This window comes from Mobula birostris, chromosome 4 (assembly GCF_030028105.1).
Source record: "Mobula birostris isolate sMobBir1 chromosome 4, sMobBir1.hap1, whole genome shotgun sequence".
Classification (NCBI taxonomy): Eukaryota; Metazoa; Chordata; class Chondrichthyes; order Myliobatiformes; family Myliobatidae; genus Mobula; species Mobula birostris.
In genome coordinates, this window is record NC_092373.1 from 63,882,527 (window position 1) to 63,902,883 (window position 20,357).

Here is a 20,357-nt window from a genome sequence, read left to right on the forward strand (position 1 = left end):
GGTGAACAGCTTTAATTTCCTTGGCATACACATCACTGAGGATCTCACGTGGTCTGTACGTACAGGCTGTGTGGTGAAAAAAGCACAACAGCGCCTCTTTCACCTCAGACGGTTGAAGAAGGTTGGTATGGAGCCCCAAATCCTAAGAACTTTCTACAGGGGCACAATTGAGAGCATCCTGACTGACTGTATCACTGCCTGGTACGGGAACTGTACTTCCTTTAATCGCAGGACTCTGCAGAGAGTGGTGTGGATAGCCCAGCACATCTGTAGATGTGAACTTCCCACTATTCAGGATATTTACAAAGACAGGTGTGTAAAAAAGGGCCTGTAGGATCATTGGGGACCTGAGTCACCCCAACCACAAACTGCTCCAGCTACTACCATCCAGGAAATCATACCGCAGCATAAAAGCCAGGATCACAGGCTCCAGGACAGCTTCTTCCACCAGGTCATCAGACTGATTAATTCATGCTGATACAATTATATTTCTGTTATATTAACTGTCCTGTTGTACATACTATTTATTATAAATTACTATAAATTGCACATTGCAGATTTAGACAGAGACATAATGTAAAGATTTTTACTCCTCATGTATATGAAGGATGGAAGTAATAAAGTCAATTCAGTTCAATTCATGAAGAACAGCACCTCATCTTTGGTAGGTTGCAGCCTTCTGTACTTTGGTGTCAAATTCAACATTTTCCCATGTTTGTATCAGAACAAGCTAGTTCTACTGTGGTTTATCTATTTGTAGCTTTAAGTCGCTTTTTATCTTTCCACTAATATTGCTTAAATTGTTAACAATTTCTCAGCTTCTACCTATTCCCTTGTTGGAACTTCCCTCATTAAGTTATCGTCTAGATTCCACAATCATCATCTTATCTTCACAGTAATCCTGATATTGTTCTAACAGGCATTTTCCTTTTGTCCAATCCATCCCTCCTCTACCCCCTCTGCAACCTAAATTCACTTCTCTTACTTTCCCAGTTCTGATGAGGATCTTTGAAGTGAAAACTTAACTCTGCTTCTCCTTCCACAGATCCTTCCTGACAAGCTGAACATTTGCAGAATTTGCTGTTTTTATTTCTGATTTTCAGTATCTATAGCTATTTGATTTTCATTTAACACCTTCAGAGCTTATGTACTTGAGGCGAAAGATATTCCATTTATTTTTTTAAGTGGAGAAGTATCTGCATAATGGCATTTAAATATCTGTGCTTTTGAAAATGATCCGCAAGCATCTGAATATTGAATTTAATTAGCAATAAAATATAAAAGGTATCTCCATTAAGCCATCATGAACAAATTCTGTCTGTAAGTTAGCCCGATAGAAACTTGTAGGAATGAATCAGAGATCTTTGCAGTAAAGTGTAATACTGTGCTGATTGTTGACATCTTTTATGTTTGACTTCACTCTTCTAGTCTTTTATGTACATGAGAAGGCAAGTGTGTCTTTTAGAATTGAATTTACACTGAGCTCTTAAAGGTGCACTCACTTTCATAAATGCTTTGTGGTATGACCTTGCTGCATTTTATCAGACGCTACTGTTTAGTTTGGCAAAGGAGGCTTTCAATGCTTTAGATTGTCTGAATTTAGATTCATGTGTCAGTGCAAACAATCTGCAGATGCTACTTACAACAGTAACAGTTATCAAGTAGTCGAACGACAGAACCGGTTTCTCTGTGCAGGAGCACTCATTATAGGTGTGGCAGGTTTTAGATGTAGCATTTACTGCTGTCATCTCACAGCTCCAAGGAGCCAAGCCTGAGCCTGACCTGAGTTTTGTCTGAGGTGACTTGGCAGATTCTCTGTGAGTGACTGTATAGATTTCTCTTGGTTGCTCTATTTTCTCCTCAGAACCCAAAGATGTGCTGATAGGTCTATTGGTTACTGTAAATTATCCTTTAATGGCAAACATAATTAGAAAGTTAATGTGTACACATGAGAGGGAATTTAGAGAAGATCCATTGTTCAATTTCTGAATCTAGCCAAGACTTTCAAACATTGTGGGGACCATTTTTGAACTGTTTTCAAAACCTTTAACTTGCTGTTAAAGTACAGATGGTGGCTAATAACATATTTCACTTTATGATAAGGATTTTTTTCCCTTTTTTCTTTCTTTACCAAACAGCTTTGATCTTGGCAGTGGGTTTAGATTTTTTTTCTGTATAATAAAATTATTACATTTCAATATTACGATTTAATTTAATTTACATGAACATAGGGTAATGTGATTGCAAGTGTGATTCTAATATAATGTATTTGGTATTATTTTATCTTTTTTTATTTATAATACGTATCTTTTTGTACTCTGTATTCTTATATGTAGAAACTAATAAAAATATTGAAAGAGAAAAGAAGTTAATGTGTACGCATGAGGGTATAAATTGCGAGGTACCTATAGAGAAAAAAAGAGACAGGAAATGGGACAGATGGGGCTGCTCATCTGGGAGCAGACTTGGGTTTGATGGGCCAGAGGATTGTTTCTTTTGTTGTTATGCGAATAAGATGTGTGAAGTTTGAGATACTTGCCCCAATTCATACATTCATCTTAAGCAGGCAATGTGGAGTTGTTCTTTAAGGCTGAAATCCTAGCAAAGGACACCGAACAGAGGAGAAAGGAGGAAGGCAATATTGTTGCTGTCTTGGATGGGTCAGAGATGAATGAGATGCAGTTGAGTCTACTTGTACCATGACCCAAACAGGAGGTCATAATAAAAAGCTTAAGGCAGGGGTGTCAAACTCATTTCAGGTCACTGGCCGGATTGGGCAAAATGCGACTTTATGCGGGCCGGATCAGTTGTGCACGCATGCGTTCTCCCACAACTTTCGTTGCCTTCGTTTTTTTCAACCTGCTCTAATGTGTCTCAGTCTCTGCTACAACTACAAAGTGTTTCACTTTACGAATTTCGTTTCTTATGAAGAAGATTGCCTAGCAAGCATTATTTTTATGATTGGTATTAACTTACAGTCATAGGCTACAAGAAAGCTGTGATGAGTGAGAGAAAAAATGATGCTATTTTGGCTAAGATCGGTTTGGGAGCCACACCCTTTCCATTAATAGACCATTTGAAATTAAACAATAGAAAACGCAAATGTAGACTTAATGAAACAAATTGTAAATGTAGGCTACACAACTGCACCTAATTTTTATTAGCTTGCTTCCAGCAATCAAACTCAGACAATGAACACAGTTAGCCTCTAATTTTTATTGAAGTGATCACATTTACAATAATAGAATAGTCAGAAAATTAATGAATCACAATATTACGACACTCAATATTTCATAATACAAGTGCATCGAACAGTGCCACTCATGAAGATCATGAAGCCAGTCTGGGTCATCCAACTCTGCCACTGACTTCCCTTTCTCGTTCATGAATAGTCCAATTTCCGCACGTTATTGAAAAAAAACATTTGAGCACAACCCCTCTGCTCAACCAGCGGACTTCAGTGTGGTAGGGTAGGCCATGTCTAATATTACTTTCGGACAAAAGAAAACAAACATTTAACTCTTGAAGCAACACACATAAAAGTTGCTGGTGAACACAGCAGGCCAAGCAGCATCTGTAGGAAGAGGTGCAGTCGACGTTTCAGGCCGAGACCCTTCGTCAGGACTAACTGAAGGAAGAGTGAGTAAGGGATTTGAAAGTTGGAGGGGGAGGGGGAGATCCAAAATGATAGGAGAAGACAGGAGGGGGAGGGATAGAGCCAAGAGCTGGACAGGTGATAGGCAAAAGGGGATACGAGAGGATCATGGGACAGGAGGTCGGGAAGAAAGACAAGGGAGGGGACCCAGAGGATGGGCAAGAGGTATATTCAGAGGGACAGAGGGAGAAAAAGGAGAGTGAGAGAAAGAATGTGTGCATAAAAATAAGTAACAGATGGGGTACGAGGGGGAGGTGGGGCATTAGCGGAAGTTAGAGAAGTCAATGTTCATGCCATCAGGTTGGAGGCTACCCAGACGGAATATAAGGTGTTGTTCCTCCAACCTGAGTGTGGCTTTATCTTTACAGTAGAGGAGGCTGTGGATAGACATGTCAGAATGGGAATGGGATGTGGAATTAAAATGTGTGGCCACTGGGAGATCCTGCTTTCTCTGGCGGACAGAGCGTAGATGTTCAGCAAAGCGGTCTCCCAGTCTGCGTCGGGTCTCGCCAATATATAAAAGGCCACATCGGGAGCACCGGACGCAGTACATCACCCCAGTCGACTCACAGGTGAAGTGTTGCCTCACCTGGAAGGACTGTTTGGGGCCCTGAATGGTGGTGAGGGAGGAAGTGTAAGGGCATGTGTAGCACTTGTTCCGCTTACACGGATAAGTGCCAGGAGGGAGATCAGTGGGGAGGGATGGGTGGGACGAATGGACAAGGGAGTTGTGTGGGGAGCGATCCCTGTGGAATGCAGGGCATTTTTTTTTGTTACAAATCTTCTGCACTGTATAATGCTGGCTGAGCTGAAGAAAGTCCTTGAGGACCTCACAGTTACTGGAAAGTTTGGTTCTTAAGTTGGCCTCCAATCTTGAAGTGTTGTATTTATTGTATTTGAGAAAGAAATAGGACTGGAATGAGCACTGGAGCACTGAAACAGAAATAAGATTTAGGATGGAGGATCAGTCAATGGTGATTCATGTTGTGGACTATGTATTCAAAATAAATGACACAAGCATGCCAAGATTTGATGGTATTTAATATAATTGGGATAGCAATTACAGGCATTGATACAATTCTTGAAAGTGCTAACAACGAAGCATTATTCATTGAGGCAATTAATAAATATGCTGATATGACATTGGCTAAATAAAATCTTGAGCAGCACAGGCAATACCCACATCCATTGTTAACAAAGCACACTTCTAATCTTGAGTCGGAGCAGGTTAAGAGTGCCATGGATTCATCCTAAATGACAAATAGTGTGACTGAACACTTGGACATGAACACAGTGGGGGAAAAAAGCAGAGAGAAGCAAGAGTAGTCTAAAGCCAAGCATGACTGGAAATTGTTCTGCAGAGCGCAAACGACATCAATGATAAAGATTATTTCAAACACGAAGCTAACAACGAGAAAGCAGTGAGCTAATTGTGATTGTAGACCATGACTTCCTTCACTCAAATTACTTGACACATAGATGCAAACAATGTGATATGGTGTATCCACTGCAAAGACTGAGACAGAAGGGGAAGAAATGTGGATTAAGGATTCAAAGAGAAAAAGAAAACTTAGGATAGATAGATAGACAGATACTTTATTGATCCCAAAGGAAATTACAGTGTAACGGTAGTATTACAAATGCACAGATACACAAATATAGAAGAGGGGTAAGAAAGAATAAAAATAGGTCTAACAGGAGGGGAGTCATCACTTCCCCTGCTATAGGTTGACTCACTATACCCTAATGGCTGAGGGTAAGAACGGCCTCATATAGCGCTCTTTGGAGCAGTGCAGTTGTCTTAGTCTATTCCTAAAAGTGCTCCTCTGTTCGGCCAAGGTGGCATGCAGAGGGTGAGAAACATTGTCCAGAATTGCCAGGATTTTCAGTGGGGTCCTTTGCTCTACCACAACCTCCAGTGTCTCCAGTTTGACTCCTATAACAGAGCCAGCCTTTCTAATCAGTTTATTGAACCTATTGGTATCACCCGTGTGGATGCCATTGCCCCAGCACATCACTGCATAGAAGGTTGTACTAGCAACAACAGATTGATAAATCATATGAAGGAGAGGCCTGCATACTCCAGAGGACCTCAGTAGAGGCAACTCTGGGCCTTCTTGTACACGGCCTCTGTGTTGGTGCTCCACTCAGGTCTGTCATCCAGGTGCACCCCCAGGTACTTTTAGGTCTTCACCACATCCATGTCTTCACCTTTAACAGTAACAGAGAACAGTGCAGGCTTAGTTTTTCTAAAGTCCATCACCATCTCCTTTGTCTTACTGATGCAAGATGGCATGAGAACAAAGGCAAGAAAATTAGAGTTTTCAAAATGTAACTGAAGTAGAAGTTATTGCCATTGATATCTTTTCTCTCTTCTGGGTTATATGTTCTGACACATGAACTTAAAAAAAAAGGCAAGGAAAAAATATCCCACAAAATTTATCCACATGTCCAGAAATACTTTTGCAGGAAATGTGATTAATTTAACAATGAGAATGAAGTCTTCATTTAAAGTAGATGTATTCCCATTTTTCTGTTTTGCTGTGCAAATGTATATATATCATTTTTAGAGGAAGCCCAGTCAACAATTTATATTTTGCAGGTTAATGTACTGTAATTTGTATGACTGAATAAAATGTGGAATGTAGTCTGACAGACTGAAGTATTGGTGAATACCAGCTGAGGGTTCTAGTTTTGATCAGCAGGAGACAAGGGAAACATCAAACCCTCATGTTTGTACAGAGAAAATCCTTAACACTGATCTCCAGTGTCAGGAAATTGAGTAATAAGGGAAAACTAGATAGATTGAGCTCTCCTTGAAAGTAGGTGATTGAAAGGGAAATTTTCAGAGCTATCAGCCTTTTCAACAGTATAATAAAGGTGAATTTGGAGCGCTACTTCAAGTTAACCTTTGTCAACCAAACAAGTACAGGTTCATACCACCTGTACAACTCTACAAAATATAAACAACATTCTTCATGTAAGAAATGACTAATATTTGCTGTTTGTGCTGGATCATTAAGGTAAAGACCTTGAAGAAGATTAAGGATGCTGTAGCAGAAGGAATCTTGGCTGCTTTAGGTAGATTAATCAAGAACAACAAACACCTATGTCATTGACTATAGCTCAGCATTTAATACCATAATTCCTAAAGTTCTGATCGAAAAGCTACAGAACCTGGGCCTCTGTACCTCCCTCTGTAACTGGCTCCTTGACTTCCTAACCAGAAGACCACAATTGTGGTAATAACACCACTGACAATCAACACTGGGGCACTTCAGGGATGTGTGCTTAGTACACTGCTCTACTCTCTCTGTACCCATGACTGTGTGCTTAGGCACAGCTCAAATGCAACCTATAAATTTGCTGATGATACAAGCATTGTTAGCAGGATCTCAGGTAGTGATGAGAGGGTGTACATGAGCGAGATATACTAGCTAGATGAGTGGTGTTGCAGCAAAAATCTTACGCTCAATGTTAGTAAGACTGAAGAGCTGATTGAGAACTTCAGAAAGGGTAAGATGAGGGAACATAAATTAATCCTCATAGAAGGATCAGAAGTGGAGAGAAGGAGCAATTTCAGGTACCTGGGTGTCAATATCTTTGAGGATCTAACCTTGTCCCAACATATCGATGCAGTTATAAAGAAGGCAAGAGAACGGCTATATTTCATCAGGAGTTTGAGGAGATTTGGCCTGTCACCTAAAACATTTGGACCCTTCTATGGATGTACACTGGCGAACATTCTGACTAGCTGCATCACCATCTGGTATGAGGGGTGGGGTAGTGAGGGTAGGGAGCGACTGCACAGGATCGAAGTAAGCTACAGAGAGCTGTAAAATTGGTCAGCTTCATCATGGGTACTGGCCTCCGTAGGTTCCAAGCTATCTTCACGGAGCAGTGCCTCAGAAACGCATCTTCCATCATTCGAGCCCCTACCACCCAGGACATGCCCTCTTCTCATTGTTACCATCAGGAAGGAGGGACAGAAGCCTGAGGCTACTTACATTCAGGAACAACTTCTTCCTCTCTTCCATCCGATTTCTAAATGGACATTGAACCCATGATCACTACCTCACTCACTACTTTTTAAAAAATTTTCTGTTTTTTACACTAATTAGCTTAATTGAGCTATTTAATATACATATATATGCTTACTGTAATTCCATTTTTTTTCTATCTTTATCAATTTGCACATTGTACTGCTGCCGCAAAGATATCAAATTTCACGACATATGCCGGTGACATTAAACTTGATTTTAGTTCTGATTTTGTTATTTATTTAATTATTTTGTTATTTATTATTGACTGCCAGTATCATACTAACCCAATGTGCACATACATTATATACTTCCCAGAATGGTCATAAAGGTAGCAATAGGAAACATTGGCTGAATTCCACTAATTTACTATGAACTTGGGATCACTGACCAGCATTTTAATGACCCCAGCGCTTACTGGGACAACATTTTATTTGCTAACATGTTTAAATATCTTGAAGAAGAGCATTGTTGAGAAAAGCACATCACTTTGCAATGACCTTCATTCATTCTGCTCACATTTTGAACATAAGGTTATTGGAATGTTATTACCCAACCTGTCAGCCTCCAGTGTAGCTGAACCCACAGTTACCAATGCAGATATAAGATCAGTCTTCCAGAGAGTTAATCCACAGAAAAAATCAGGTTCAGATGGTATCTGTGGCCATGCCCTTAGATCCTGCATAGATCAGCTGGTGGGGGTAATTGCAGAGAATTTTAGCCTTTCCCGGCTTCAATCTGAGGTTCCCACCTGCTTTAGGAAGGCCACAATCATCCCAGTATCTAAGAAAAACAAGTTAACATGCTTTAATGACTACTGCCTAATCGCTCCAACATCCACCATCATCAAGTGTCAAAGAATGTATTAACTCCAGCCTCCTAGACAACCTACCACCAAGATAGTTCTATGGTGGTTGCCATCTTCCTGGCCTTACACTCATCTCTGGAGCATTGGGACAGTAAGAGTATCTATGTTAAACTATTATTTACTGTCTACAGCTCCAACTTCAATACTATTATTCCAAAGCTCAAGACCTGGGACTCAACATCTCCCTTTGCAACTAGTTCCTTGACTTTCTGACCAACAGATCACAATCACTAAAGATAGGCAACAATACCTTTCCAAATCTGTGTCCTCAACCCCTTACTCTACTCTGTATGCTCATGACAGCCCAGCCAGATTCTGCTCTATCTCCATCTACAAGTTTGCAGATGACACCATCATAGTGGGCCATTCTCAAATGATGTCGATGGAGTTAGAATCATCATGCCACCATGTCAGCAAAATGGAGAGCTGGTCATTGACTTTAGGAAGGGGGAGGTGCACATGCTTCTGTTTACATAAACAGTGCTGAGGTCGAGAGGGTTGGGAGCTTTAAGTTCCTAGGAGCAAACATCACCAATAGCCTGTCCTGGCTCAACCACGTTGACACCACAGCCAAGAAAGCTCACCAGCACCTCTACTTTCTCAGGAGGCTAAAGAAATTTGGTCCGCTTTGATCCTTAGCAACTTTTAGTGATGCTCCATAGAAAATATCTGATCTGTATGCATATCAGCTTGGTATGGCAACTTCTCTGCCATGCCCACAAGAATCTGCAGAGAGTTTTGGACACAACTCAGCACATCACAGAAACCAGCTTCCCTTCTCAGAACTCTGTCTATAGTTCTCACTGCCTCAGTAAAGCAGTCAGAAAAATAAAGAACCCACCCACCCTGGACATTCTCTTTTCTAGCTCAGTCATCGGGTAGAAGGTATGAAAGCCTGAAAGCACATACCACCAGGCTCAAGGACAATTTCTACCCCATTGTTATAAGAACATTGAGTGGTTCCCAAGTACAATAAGAACTTTTGACATCACAATCTCCTCTTTGTGACCTTGCATCTTGTTGTCTACCTTCACTGCACATTCTCTGTGAGTGCAATACATTATTCTCTTCTTTTATTGTATTACTTTGGTTCCTTAAGGTTGTTATAGCTATGGGTAGGAATGAAGATGAGCTCCCACTACCTATTAAATGCTCCCAATGGTGTGTCTCTAAAGTAGCCTCTGATAACCAAGTCCAGCTCCAGGTCTTCACATGTGGCTTAGCTACTAAGCCCGGCAGACTGTTTCTACCGACAGGAGAAGGGGAAAAGGCAGGCAGATGGTGCCCATAAGCCATGGTTGGCAGCTCACCTAGGAGGAGAAAAGTTCTGATCCCAAATCTCTGCTGCCTTGCAACTATACCCACTCATAGGGAAGGCTTCAAGAGTAAACCCCAGGAGAAAAATCCTGAGCTGGAGTCCCGAAGGCCCTATGTTGAGTTCAACGCTGACTGGCACACCTGCAGCAGTGCTGGTGCCAAACTGTATTGGTCTCTGCCGTGCCTTTGGATTCATCAGATGTGTGTAAGGATGGAGCTTGCTACATGGGTGACAGCTTGCTCTCCATATTGGCCCATACTGCTCAGGCTTGCATATCTAGATGCAGACCAACAGAGGCCTCACATTATTTTACCTTCTACTACCTCAATGTATGGTTGTAATGAATGATTCTGTAAGAACGGCACGCAAGATAGGATTTTCATCATAACTCGGTACATGTGACAGAAATAAACTAAGTTGCCAATTTACCAATCTCAGGGATGAAGGTCTTTCGTAATAAAGTGGTGATATACCACTTTTCACTTTGCGTTTATTTCTTCAATAGTTGCTAAAATTCTAAGTGGACATAACAACTACTCACATTCTTCCTACAATGTATTTCATGCTTCTGCAGAATCTTAATGAAAAATGATTGAATAATTGCCCTTTACAGCTCCCTGGTTTCACATGGCTGTGCTCTTGTGCACCACCACTGCCATTCACTTCGGTTTTGCATTCATTCCTGCCGTCTGGCATTCATTAATGGATATCTAACTTCTGTGGAAAGAGAATCAGTTAGTACTTTGGCTCTTTGATCTGAAACAAGAACTCCTTTTTTCCACTGATGCTGCCCAGCCTGTTGAGTGTTTCCAGCATTTTCTGTTTTCATATCAAATTTGCAGTTTCTGCATTTAAAAAAAAATAGTGCATGACCTCTGTTCTGCCCACAGTAACTTGTTTGCATGATTGCAGATGTCTGTACCACAACTTGCTTCTTATGAAATTTGATTTAGCAATTTTCTTTGAAAAATTAAAAGTTGTGTTGGCTATTATTCCTGTAATTGGTTAAAAGATAGACATAATCCTGGGAAACATATATGAATGTTCAACTTTACCCGTTTCCTGTTGTATGTCCAAAACTGTTAAGTATATATTCATTGTGACTATTGTCAATGAAATATCAATGATAAATATTAATAAAATCTCTTTTGATATTAATTCAATGAAAGCCTTTCTGTTATGGTAGAAACCCAAAGAATGACAGGAAATTGAAACAGAAAAAGAATTATTTATTGTTCAGACATTTTCTTTTGACTGTCTGTGTTTCCTCTGCTCACTGCACAGTGTTTCAGCTCTGTCAACTTCACTCGCTGGTGTATTTTGTGTGAGCCTGCTTTTCTAAATCCTCTTTAAATTCCTATTGCTGGATTTACAACATTTGCTTATTAGATCCAAATCTCTAAAAAATAATCTGTGCAAATCAGTTTCCAATGTAAGAGAATATTTGTAAGAATAGAAAAATTCTTTGCTCTCCTAATTATTGCAGGCATGTATTGCCCTCTGTACAGTCCAGTACACAGAGCAATTAAGAGCAATTTCAAAATTCTCTTTTATGAACACAAGTAATACCAAAACATGCAGCCATTTAGATGAGGGTTTGGCTTTCCAGTCAGAGTTGGGGGGATGGGTACACTTACAACAGACCTTGGGAAGAATACCTCACCAACTAAGACAAATCCAATGTGAAGCACTGTTAGATATCTGTGGGGCTCAACAACGATGATGCCATAAAGCATGCTGAGCAGCCACTCAGATTGAACAATTCTCAGACATCACACAAAGTTCTAATTTTTAACTTTTAAACATACTGAAGATGAAAATAAATCTGCTCAAGTTTCTCATTGGGTAGTGTTATCATGAATAAAATTATAAGTATTTTTAAAAGTCGTAGATTTCCTGAGGAAATAACAATCCGCAACTTAAAATTACAGTTTTAGAAGCAAACTGGAATTATCAGTAAAATTGTCTTTGTACTCCATAAAACTCAGTTATATTTCATTCATTAAGACCCTACATTTTCAGTGTTTATTATGGGATATTTATTTTGTTAGTAAAAAATAAAGTTCCCCTTTTCTTGCTGATTTTGCAAAAAACTGCAGGAGCACAGCCTGCGGCAGAACATCATGTTAATGTCAGCTACTTTTAGATTTTGATATTTGTTGTGCATATGTGATTGCCAGAGGTTTCATTCAAGCTCAGAGAATAATGATGGTGAAAACTGACAGTTTTGCAATTTTCACAAATGCAAATTCTGTCCCATTACATTTGTCCATGAAGTATATACTTGTATATTAATGCAATAAACTAAATAATATTTGGTTCCACAGAGAAAACATTTCCTTAGTTCTTTATGGTTTGATCATTGTTTCTAGAGTTTAATAAGCCTTTCCAAGCTGCTAGTTCAATGCAGTAGTGAGAATATTATATTATCAGAGGTATCACCTTTTGGATAATGCATTAAACTAAAGCTCTGCTTTCTTACTCAGGTGGATATAAAAGATCCAAATACAGTATTTGAAGAAAAACAGGCCTTTCTTCTAATGTTCTGGCCAACATTTATCCCTCAAGCAACAACCCAAAACAGATTAAGTGGTCATGGATCTTATTACTGTTTGCACAAATTGGCTGCTGTGTGTGCCTACAAAATAAGTGATTACACTTCATAAGTAATTCATTGACTGTAAAGTACTTTGGGATGTCTTGCGGACATGAAAAGTGTTATATTAATGCAAGTTAATTTGTGTTTTTTATAAATGGGCTTACAATTTCATTACACATGGTTTATAGAGAAATTCTTCTCCCATAAATTGCAGTGCACAACACATTCACTATTAAAATGCTATATACAGGCTACCTTGCCTCGTTTATTTCTTCACGCAACTTATTCGTTTTGCTGAATGCACTGCTGTGTGAAAATTCATATTATAGTGAAAGATTAAACCTAGAGCACCGTGTTTTATTTTTACATGTTGAATATGAACATTTTGCATATCTTTCAAAAAACAGAATGAAATCGATTTTGAAATGTCAAAGTCTGTAGCTTTTACCTTAAACAGTGACACATCATGTATGACAGCTTTGTATAATTTCCATTTCCTTTTCAGTATCTTCTACCGCTAATGTCATTGTAGATTTTAGTGTCTTCTTCCTGTAAATCACTGCCCTTAATCTGACAGTGTCAGAAGGATCTATCTTCATTTTCTCACTCTTTTCATAATCTAATCCTCAAGTCTAACATGCAATTAGTGCCCTTTTTGCCCCCTGAATACCAAACAGGCTGATTGTTACAGCTTTTTCTGTGCAATCCGTTTAGCGACGCAGGCAGTAATGAATATGTACATTTTAAGGACCTAAACGAAGGGGGGTTCATAGGCAATCAACCTTGAATTCAATTAACTGAGTCAAGGTTAATGACTCTGCACAGTGGTCAGAGGTGCTTGGAATGCTACAGATTAAATCAGGCTGTCAGAGCTGACAACGTATAGGACTGAATTACTTGCATGTGGAACAGGGAATCAAGTGTAGATAAAGTGGTGTTGGGTCTTCAGAGAAGATTACATGGAGTTTGCAGTGGCAAATCAGATTGTAAATCTCCCTAAGGTCTGAGATATGATTAGCACAAATAAAGCCTTGCTGAGGTTGTAATGCACTGCTTGCTAATGACACCAACTTCAATGTGTCTTCTGTACGATTCAAGGCTGTTATGTACAATATATGTATAGTTCCAAAGGTGTGAATTCCAGGAGACTTCAGTACATATGAATTAAAATAAGTTGACTACCAAGAATAATAAATCGGTGAAGCAGAAAATAGTAATCTCTTTTCCAAAGTACTCTAGTGGTGTGCCGTGCTGCAAAAATCTCATTCTTCATTGTGAGTGAAAGATGCCTAGAGGGTAATACCATCTACCTGTGAATGATAACTTTGGTTACCAATTTGGCTGTGCGCTACAATACATGATACATAGAGGAAATGGAAGACATTTAGAAAGCTTGCTAGGAAAGCTAAACACTTTGCATGGTCTGGTCAGTAGATATGGGTATCAAGAGGAAGTACGCAGGTTGTGGTTGCTTTCGCTCACAATGGACTAGTTTTCCTCCGGCCGTCCAAGCTTCTAAATCTGCAACTTTCAAATGAGATGTCCTCAAAATAAAGTGGTTCCTATGCCTTGGGATTGGGTGGCTTTAGTCATGCTGTTCCAGCGATGTAACGTGGCAATTTACAAATATACTTCTTCCATTCTGTAGTACCACCCTTTTAACAGTCTCTGCAATTTGATATATTGTTTGCTGAACAACAGTTCCGCCCACAGCTGTTACCACAAGCTTTCTGCCACTTGCTACTCCAGTTCCTGATCTTACTGCCTTACTTGCCTCACTCACACTATTCCAATGAAGCCCATTTTTTAGATTTTTCAGTTTCTGATCCATTTTTGTCTGTTTTACCATATGCATTGCATTTTTCACAATTTCTCTATCTTAAATATCTTTAATTTCTCCTAATGTGATCACAAGAATTTAGCATTGGCCAGAGCGCAATCTCCTGTTCAACATGTAAGCAATTTAAACTTCATTGCTTCCCACTTGCAGGCATGTTTCTCCTCGCAGGATGTATAGAAAAAAGTGCAGAGCAATAAGATAGAACAGGCTAGTGGGACTAATTGAATGGCATTTTTAAAGAGTAACTGCAGGCAGAATGGGGCAAGTCAATGTCTTCCTACATTATTAAATTATATTCCCTTTGTTTTATTACATTTTCAATGCTGTTTATCTTTAATCTTTTCCTGCTTTCCTTAAAGATCTGCATGAACTTGTCTGTTTTTTTTCTGCAGGCGCTGATTAATGTGCTCAGTATTTCCTGTGCTTTCTGTTTATATTTTGTGTTTGATTGGCTTTGTGCTAATGGAATATGCAGACTGGGAAATAAAATCGTGCTAAATTTTTTGTTATGATTAAGATCAGAAATGTTATGACAGACTAGATACTATAAATTTTAGAACAATGCATACAGACTGAGATCAGAATGAGATCTGTTAAAAGCTGCCATTCAGCTGGTTGGTTATGTAGTCTCCTTGAATGCTATAGATATACAGCCTGTCCTCAGGTTACAAATGCCTGACTTATAGACTCCTGCACATGTAAATGAGATCTCCTTATATTATTAAATTCAGAGATTGATGTATGTAAATATACTTGTTCAATAAATGGCAGAACTAGATTTCTCTCTCCCTCTCTTCACTTTTAGTATTCTTTCTTTTCAGTCCGATGTGCTTTTGACACTATTCATTGCAATACTGTGGAGGTATGGCTACCATGTGTACAGAACTTTGTGTATTTTTCTGATTTGCAGACAAGTTTGAAAACAGAAACTATTTGTTAATCCGGAGCAGCCTATATATTATATTATTTGTATCCTGGGTCATCCCAGTTGGGTTCCACAACTACTGCATGACAGCTAACTGATGGTTGGCCAGCTGCACTGGAAGTCAGCATGTCTGGCCTTCTTTTCTGTTACTGGACTCACTACTGAATCTAGTAAAATGGTGTCCAGTAAAATATTGAGTCATTAAAGTGGTGAGTGGTTTGGGTATTTTGTTTTTATTAATATTAATGATTTTGCTCCAGATGCATTTGGTTGTAAATGCTTTTTCAATTAAACTTTTTATTTTTTTTTTCAAAATTTCCACACAAGCTGTGAAAAAGCTATCAGTTTATTCTTTGGGTGGGACCTTGAGTTACCATCATCTGTGGCCAAATTGTTTGATGCTCACTCCAGCTTGCAGAATGACATAGAAACATAGAAACATAGAAAATAGGTGCAGGAGTAGGCCGTTCGGCCCTCTGAGCCTGCACCGCCATTTATTATGATCATGGCTGATCATCCAACTCAGAACCCCGCCCCAGCCTTCCCTCCATACCCCCTGATCCCTGTAGCCACAAGGGCCATATCTAACTCCCTCTTAAATACAGCCAATGAACTGGCCTCAACTGTTTACTGTGGCAGAGAATTCCACAAATTCACCACTCTCTGTGTGAAGAAGTTTTTCCTAATCTCGGTCCTAAAAGGCTTCCCCTTTATCCTCAAACTGTGACCCCTCGTTCTGGACTTCCCCAACATCGGGAACAATCTTCCTGCATCTAGCCTGTCCAATCCCTTTAGGATTTTATACGTTTCAATCAGATCCCCCCTCAATCTTCTAAATTCCAACGAGTACAAGCCCAGTTCATCCAGTCTTCCTTCACATGAAAGTCCTGCCATCCCAGGAATCAATCTGGTGAACCTTCTTTGTACTCCCTCTATGGCAAGGATGTCTTTCCTCAGATTAGGGGACCAAAACTGCACACAATACTCCAGGTGTGGTCTCACCAAGGCCTTGTACAACTGCAGTAGTATCTCCCTGCTCCTGTACTCGAATCCTCTCGCTATAAATGCCAGCATACCATTCGCCTTTTTCACCGCCTGCTGTACCTGCATGCCCACTTTCAATGACTGGTGTATAATGACACCCAGGTCTCGTTGCACCTCCCCTTTTCCTAATCGGCCACCATTCAGATAATAATCTGTTTTCCTATTTTTGCCACCAAAGTGGATAACTTCATATTTATCCACATTAAATTGCATCTGCCATGAATTTGCCCACTCCCCCAACCTATCCAAGTCACTCTGCATCCTCTTAGCATCCTCCTCACAGCTAACACTGCCACCCAGCTTCGTGTCATCCGCAAACTTGGAGATGCTGCATTTAATTCCCTCATCCAAGTCATTAATATATATTGTAAACAACTGGGGTCCCAGCACTGAGCCTTGCGGTACCCCACTAGTCACTGCCTGCCATTCTGAAAAGGTCCCGTTTATTCCCACTCTTTGCTTCCTGTCTGCTAACCAATTCTCCATCCACATCAATACCTTACCCCCAATACCTCCTGTGTGGGATCTTGTCAAAAGCCTTTTGAAAATCCAAATATACCACATCTACTGGTTCTCCCCTATCCACTCTACTAGTTACATCCTCAAAAAATTCTATGAGATTCGTCAGACATGATTTTCCTTTCACAAATCCATGCTGACTTTGTCTGATGATTTCACAGCTTTCCAAATGTGCTGTTATCACATCTTTGATAACTGACTCCAGCAGTTTCCCCACCACCGACGTTAGGCTAACCGGTCTATAATTCCCCGGTTTCTCTCTCCCTCCTTTTTTAAAAAGTGGGGTTACATTAGCCACCCTCCAATCCTCAGGAACTAATCCAGAATCTAACGAGTTTTGAAAAATTATCACTAATGCATCCACTATTTCTTGGGCTACTTCCTTAAGCACTCTAGGATGCAGACCATCTGGCCCTGGGGATTTATCTGCCTTCAATCCCTTCAATTTACCTAACACCACTTCCCTACTAACATGTATTTCGCTCAGTTCCTCCATCTCACTGGACCCTCTGTCCCCTACTATTTCTGGAAGATTATTTATGTCCTTAGTGAAGACAGAACCAAAGTAATTATTCATTTGGTCTGTCATGTCCTTGCTCCCCATAATCAATTCACCCGTTTCTGTCTGTAGGGGACCTACATTTGTCTTTACCAGTCTTTTCCTTTTTACATATCTATAAAAGCTTTTACAGTCAGTTTTTATGTTCCCTGCCAGTTTTCTCTCATAATCTTTTTTCCCCTTCCTAATTAAGCCCTTTGTCCTCCTCTGCTGAACTCTGAATTTCTCCCAGTCCTCAGGTGAGCCACTTTCTCTGGCTAATTTGTATGCTTCTTCTTTGGAATTGATACTATCCCTAATTTCTCTTGTCAGCCACGGGTGCACTACCTTCCTTGATTTATTCTTTTGCCAAACTGAGATGAACAATTGTTGTAGTTCATCCATGCAATCTTTAAATGCTTGCCATTGCATATCCACCATCAATCCCTTAAGTGTCATTTGCCAGTCTATCTTAGCTAATTCACGTCTCATACCTTCAAAGTTACCCCTCTTTAAGTTCAGAACCTTTGTTTCTGAATTAACTATGTCACTCTCCATCTTAATGAAGAATTCCACCATATTATGGTCACTCTTACCCAAGGGGCCTCTCACGACAAGATTGCTAATTAACCCTTCCTCATTGCTCAAAACCCAGTCCAGAATAGCCTGCTCTCTAGTTGGTTCCTCGACATGTTGGTTCAAAAAACCATCCCGCATACATTCCAAGAAATCCTCTTCCTCAGCACCTTTACCAATTTGATTCACCCAATCTGCATGTAGATTGAAGTCACCCATTATAACTGCTGTTCCTTTATTGCACACATTTCTAATTTCCTGTTTAATATCATCTCTGACCTCACTACTACTGTTAGGTGGCCTGTACACAACTCCCACCAGCGTCTTCTGCCCCTTAGTGTTACGCAGCTCTACCCATATTGATTCCACATCTTCCCGGCTTATGTCCTTCCTTTCTATTGCGTTAATCTCTTCTTTAACCAGCAACGCCACCCCACCTCCCCTTCCTTCATGTCTATCCCTCCTGAATATTGAATATCCCTGAACGTTGAGCTCCCATCCTTGGTCACCCTGGAGCCATGTCTCTGTGATCCCAACTATATCATAATCATTAATAACAATCTGCACTTTCAATTCATCCACCTTATTACGAATGCTCCTTGCATTGACACACAAAGCCTTCAGGCGCTCTTTTACAACTCTCTTAGCCCTTATACAATTATGTTGAAAAGTGGCCCTTTTTAATGCTTGCCCTGGATTTGTCGGCCTGCCACTTTTACTTTTCTCCTTTGTACTTTTTGCTTCTACCCTCACTTTACACCCCTCTGTCTCTTTGCACCGGTTCCCATCCCCCTGTTGTGAACTAACCTCCTCACGCCTAGCCTCTTTAATTTGATTCCCACCCCCCAACCATTCTAGTTTAAAGTCACCTCCGTAGCCCTTGCTAATCTCCCTGCCAGGATATTGGTCCCCCTAGGATTCAAGTGTAACCCGTCCTTTTTATACAGGTCACGCCTGCGCCAAAAGAGGTCCCAATGATCCAAAAACTTGAATCCCTGCCCCCTGCTCCAATCCCTCAGCCACGCAGTTATCCTCCACCTCATCGCATTCCTACTCTCACTGTCGCGTAGCACAGGCAGTAATCCCGAGATTACTACCTTTGTGGTCCTTTTTCTCAACTCCCTTCCTAGCTCCCTATATTCTCCTTTCAGGACCTCATCCCTTTTCCTACCTCTGTCATTGGTACCTATATGTACCACGACCTCTGGCTCCTCACCCTCCCACTTCAGGATATCTTGGACACGATCAGAAATATCCCGGACCCTGGCACCAGGGAGGCAAACTACCATCCGGGTCTCTGGACTGCGTCCACAGAATCGCCTATCTGACCCCCTTACTATCGAGTCCCCTATCACAACTGCCCTCCTCTTCCTTGCCCTACCCTTCTGAGCTACAGGGCCAGACTCTGTGCCGGAGGCACGGCCACTGTCGCTTCCCCTGGGTAAGCTGTCCCCCCCAACGGTACTCAAACAGGAGTACCTATTGTTAAGGGGCACAGCCACCGGGGTACTCTCTATTACCTGACTCTTCCCCTTCCCCCTCCTAACCGTGACCCACTTGTCTGCCTCCTGTGGCCCCGGCGTGACCACCTGCCTGCAACTCCTCTCTATCAACTCCTCACTCTCCCTGACCAGACAAAGGTCATCGAGCTGCAGCTCCAGTTCCCTAACGCAGTCCCTTAGGAGCTGCATCTCGATGCACTTGGCGCAGATGTAGACATATTCTAATCCCTCCAATTTTGCAAGTTTAGTTTTAGCAGCCATGACTACAAAGAGGATAGAGTATGAGAAATGTATATTACAATGCTGCTGCAGTTGTGGTTCCACATAATGATAAAACAATTTGGAGCAAATTTAAAACAGGTCAGTAAAATCCATATGGCAGTTTTGACATCATTTAATGTTTATTAGAGCAGAATGAAAATAGTTTGCATTTAAATTTTGGAAGTTGGCTTCTAATCACAGTGATTTAGTTCATGTTCTTCAGCTGTATAATTGGAAAGAAAAAGAAACATTTTGAAATAAAATTAGCTTGCTTGATGATAAAGCTCTGTGCAAATCATCTATAAGTGACCAAGAGCCAGAAAATCCACTATTCTTGTTACCTTGCACCTATTTTAATATATATCTTTCCTCATGTAATGTTCAAACATCTGACATCTAGTGTCACTGCATGCCTTTGAACCTAAACTTCAAAAGAGCTCACTTGCACTCATGACTGAGATTTCCACTTTCTGGGTGACTTGTTCTAACATCTCTCCAACTCTGCGTGTTGTAGGATGGCTTTGGTCAATTCCAAATTCCACACCAACTTTGCAAACACAACGGTGCTGAATTTGATTTATAGATATGCCCCAAATCTTTCACAATCATTTTATCATTGTCTGTTGTCTGGGCTCAGCATGGTGATCAGAAATGTGCACATTATTCTATCTG